This window comes from Eschrichtius robustus, chromosome 3 (assembly GCF_028021215.1).
Source record: "Eschrichtius robustus isolate mEscRob2 chromosome 3, mEscRob2.pri, whole genome shotgun sequence".
NCBI classification, from domain to species: domain Eukaryota; kingdom Metazoa; phylum Chordata; class Mammalia; order Artiodactyla; family Eschrichtiidae; genus Eschrichtius; species Eschrichtius robustus.
Window position 1 is genome coordinate 166510700 of NC_090826.1, and position 4899 is coordinate 166515598.

The window sequence follows — 4899 nt, forward strand, 5'->3', positions numbered from 1 at the left end:
AAATTTAGAAGAGCATTAAATGCATTTAGTATTTTAAAGACTGAAAATAAAGTATTCAATAAAGAAGCCAGAAAATGAACAAGCTCAAAGGAGGAGAAATTAATAGAAAACAATCAAGATCAATAAAACTGCTGAAAGCCGATGAAGGAAAAAAAAGAAAACAGTACACAGAAGGCTCTCACTTACCCCCAAAAGTAAAATACACCAGGCCAAAAGAGTTTTACAGGTGAGTTTTATCAAACATGCAAAGAACAGAAAATCCTTATAATATACAAACTCTTCAGAAATAAAGAAGGAAAGCCACTGAACTCTTTTCTTGAAACTACAATAGCAATGATTCCCAAACCAGACGAGTACCGTATACTGCACCAAAAAAATTATAGACAATAATACTTATGAACATAAACACAAATATCCTAAATAAATTATTAGCTAATCAAATCCAACGTGTCAATGTGCATATGTGATGCATACACATATACAAGTACATATCTTAGTGGAGTTTATCCCATGAATGCAAATTCAATATCTATGTATGTTAGTAATGTAATTCAATATATTAACTTCTTCGAAGATAACAGCTACTTACATAAGATCACATATCTACTCATCTATATTTGTGTCGTGTGTCTACACATATGTGTTATGTATATTTTATGCAATAAATGGTGTCAACTAAGGAGTTCATCACTCACTTACTGGGGAAAAAAACGCCAAACTCTCATTGAGGTGGGAATAGAAGAGAGCTCACTGACAAAGAGCCACCAACAAGCCCTGCGCCAGGAAGGCAAGCTCCTGGAGGGCAGGGACAGCTGTCCGACTCGTGCCTGGGCAGCACGGTGCTCAACCACTACCTGCGGCGCGAATACTGAAGGCGGTATTCAGAGGCTCGGAGCTGCGGAACTTCGAGGCCCTCCGTTTCCAGGCAGCCCAGCAAACCAACGGTCAGCGGCCCTCTCGACCCCTCGCCCGCCGGTGTGTAAGGCGGGGGTTGGGGGGGGCAGGGTCCCCGAAGCCCTTACCTGACGCGCTGTGGCCCGATGTCCACCTGGGCCCGTCTTAGGGCTCAGCGGCGAAGGTTCGGCCTGCACACGCTGGAAAGCGCCAGGCGAGGACGACCCTGAGGGACGGAGGAGGGACGGCCACACTGCGCCCGGCCCATTCCCTTCCCTGCTGTAACCACCCCACCAAGCCCCCCAGCCGCCCGAGCCGCCTCAACCCCGGCCTGCAAACTCTAGGCCCGCTCGGCCAACAGCTTCCGGGGGCGGGGTTTCAAGGCCCGCGCAATGGATGCTGGGGGCATGGGGCGGGGCCAGGGCACGAATTGAACCCGCAGACGAGGAGGTGGCCGACCCTTTCAGTAGGGCGTCGCGAAAGCCCCAAAGGGTATCGTGACACTGACCGTACAGGAAGAGGGGTGGGGACAGAAATGTGCACCAAAGGCAGATCTGATATCTTGCACAAGTTAAAGACCCCAGTCTAACATAGCTACCACTTGCACAAGAAAAACAGGGACTTTGCAGAAAGAGTGCCTCTGGGGACCTTTGAAAGGAACGACTTATGTTTAATCTTTTCACAACCTGTGGGCATAAACTTATCATTTAAAAGTCTCAGTTATGAGTAAAAGGTTATATATGGAAATATAATATGAATCTAAGAGTTTGTGGACTGAAAGAAATGCACAAACTGAGAGTTGTGATTTAAGTTTTACTTGGGGCCTTATGAGGACTGTAGCCGACGACACAGTCTCTCAGATGGCTCTGAGAAACTGCTTGGCAGATTATGGGGGTCTCGGGGAGGGCATATATATGTGATTTTGCTAAAGGTGGATACTTGCAGTCAAGCACACATTTTGGCAGAGGCTTGCTGCTAGTCACGAGAAGGTTGCTGCTAGTCACGAGGAGCAGATGTCTCTTAATGATTTTAGTGCTTTTCTAGATGTGAGAAGATGCAAGAAATTGGGCTCATAAAATCTCCTGAAAATATCCAACTATCTGAAGGCCTCTTCTGCCAGTTTGTCCCAGCGCACAGAGTGCCTCATTCCTGATCTCCGCCCTGAACTCCTTTCAGGGGTTGTTGAAGGTCAGCGACTGCTCCATTCTTGTAGAACCAGAGGGTGAGCAACAATTTTTAGTTGGCAAACTATAGGAATTCTAAGAAATAATTGTATGTTTGTGTGTCTATATAAAAATACCTCGTTTCTTTTTAAATGTCTTAGTAGGTGAATGTCCTATATGTCACTCACTCAACAACTATTTATTGAGCACTTACTATGTGCCAGGCACTGAGCTAGGCACACAGGACACATGGGTCCCTTCTTTACATTTCTTGGTAGGGGCCGCAGAAGAGAAGTAATATAGAGTTTTGCTGGATTCTACTATAGCTAAAACTGTGTTTAATTTAAGAATACACTTCCCACTTTTTATATTAATAAGCTTGAATATATAATCATTCAGCATGTCACAATAAAATTTGAGTATGAATTTGAGTCTGAGAAGCTGTTTGTTAAGAGTTTGAGTGTCAAGGGTGAGGAAAGATATCACTTTAAAAGGGAAAATCATTTTGGAAATAATGTTACCTTATGTGCCAATAATCATTTCTATTTGATAAACTTAGCCAAAAAGTTGAGAGTTATAACTCAATAAAATACCAGTCAACAAACTGTCTAAAATAAAATAAGATAAACAAAAAAACTATGAGGCTATCTTCTCCACCTGTCTTCTCTGTCTCAACAAATAGCAGCTGGACTGTGGAGTCTTCCTTGACACTTCCCTCTCCCTTACTCTCTACCCTAATTCAATTTATTATCAAGTTCTGTGGATTCTATCCCCAAACTATGTTTTGTCCGTCACTTTGCTCCACCTCTACTGTTTTGCCTATAGACAAAGAAATGGTCTTCAAACCAGAACCCCCAGAAGAAGCACAGACTTTCAGGAGTGTGAGGCTAGTGATGGTTTTAAAGGAATCCATTTATAGATCCAGATCTTTATATATACCCTTTGCTAATCGTCATGAAGATTTGCCTTTCCTAACCTTTCTTTCGAAATCTTTCTTCACCCACTTAACAAGAAAAGACAAGCCCTCTCCCATCTGGAATCCCACTGTGGTGCTTTCCAGGTGTAAAAACTCTCGAGAACACCGCAGAGCCAATGCAAAAAAAGAAAAAAGAAAAAGAAAAAAAAAATTTGAAGGAAGGAGCACTTCTTTCAATGATTAATTAAAGCATGTATAAGGGCCGGAAGTTCACGTGCGCAGTGGCTCGTGGGCTCCAGGGCCCAGCGTGCGCACGGGGGCAGGGCGCGCACACCATGTACGCGGGCGATGTGCTGGACGAGGATCCCCCCCGTGTACCCCGGCCCCGCCAGAGCCACCAGTCTCGGCCTGGGCCCGCAAGCCTACGGCCTCCCGCCCCCACCCCCGGGGCCCCCGCAGTACCCCGACTTTACCGGCTACTCACGTGGAGCGCGCCCTTCTCTGCGCCGAAGGACGAATAAGCCCCAGCCGCCAGCCTGGCCCCGCTGGCATTCGGGCCCCCTCCGGACTTCAGTGCGGTGCCCGCGCCCCCCGGGGCCTGACCCTGGTCTCCTGGCGCAGCCCCTCGGCTGCCCAGGCACACCGTCCTCACCCAGAGTGCAAAGCCAGACACCCTGTGAGGGGATGCGGTGCAGCCTGGCGGCCAGAGGCGGCATTGGCAGCGGTAAGACCTGGACCAAAGACAAACACCGCGTGGTCTGCACTGACCACCACTGCCAGGAGCTGGAGAAGGAATTCCACTACAGCCCAGCCGTTACATCACCATGCGGCGGAAATCAGAGCTGGCCGCCAACCTGGGGCTTACTGAACGCCAAGGGAAGCTCTGGTTCCAAAGTCGGCGGGCAAAGGAGCGCCAAGTCAACAAGAAGCAGCGGCAGTCACCCCTGCCAACCCATGATGTCACCCCCACTCCAGCTGGGCCGCCCCTGGGGGGCCTGTGCCCCTGCTCCGCCAGCCTCCTGGGCGCCTCCTCCCCAAAAGTGCCTGTCAAGGAGGAGCACCTGCCGTAGCTCCCTGACCAGCCTTGTGGGCTGGGGGCCTTGGGGACTCAGGTGCTGGGAATGTGGCTCACGTTGGGGCCCAGGAGGCCTTGTCTAAGTCCGAGCCCTGCCACTGACCTTCTGAGTAACCTTGGACAAATCACCCACCCAGCCCCCGCATCCCCTGGGCCCATCAGTGCAGTGAGCCTTCTGGATAAGGACCTTTTCCAGCTCTGGTGTTCTAGGCCTCAGGGGGATTAGGGAGCCTGGGGTGGGAGGTCTTAATCCCCAGGGGGCTAGGGCCACCCAGCTCCTCTTCCATAGGCTCAAAGATGGGAGGCCCCTGTAGGGACTAGACTCCTGGAGAAAGGAGATGGAACCCAGAGAAGATGGAAGGCTTGCAGACCATGACCTGAGGTGGGGGGGGGGGGCGGTAGTGTGAGCTTACACCTGCCTTTTCCTGCAGCCTCACCTCTACCTACCCCCATTGTAACATGCCTTGAACCCTCTCCAGGATGCAAAGCACAAAGCCCGCAGGATGGGCCTGAGCAAGAGGCTCTGATGACCGTCCTTTCCGCATTGCAGAGCCATATCCCCTCACTCGCATTCTCAGTGGGGTCTCCATATTGCAGGGGAGGCCCCTGAAGGGGGACACAGGGGCAGAATCCACCCTGCCAAGTTTCTGCTACCTCACCAGGCTGTCCCTCAGGGCCCAGGCCCCAGGGAACCCCCAGAGGACTTTCTCTGGATCGAGCAGACCTCACAGCTGGGCAAGCATTCCACAGAGAGTGGAATCTCTGGGATGCAGCTTCAAAAATAAATTTTTTCCTCTTTTTTTAAAAACGCATCTATAAACATATTCCTATTTTTCTCTATCTTTATTTCT

General features: G+C 49.6%; 1 pseudogene; it reads left to right on the plus strand.

Moving 5' to 3' along the window:
- Positions 1–3308: 3308 nt before the first annotated feature.
- LOC137761609 (homeobox protein CDX-1 pseudogene) lies at positions 3309–4043 on the plus strand (annotated as a pseudogene).
- Positions 4044–4899: the final 856 nt, after the last annotated feature.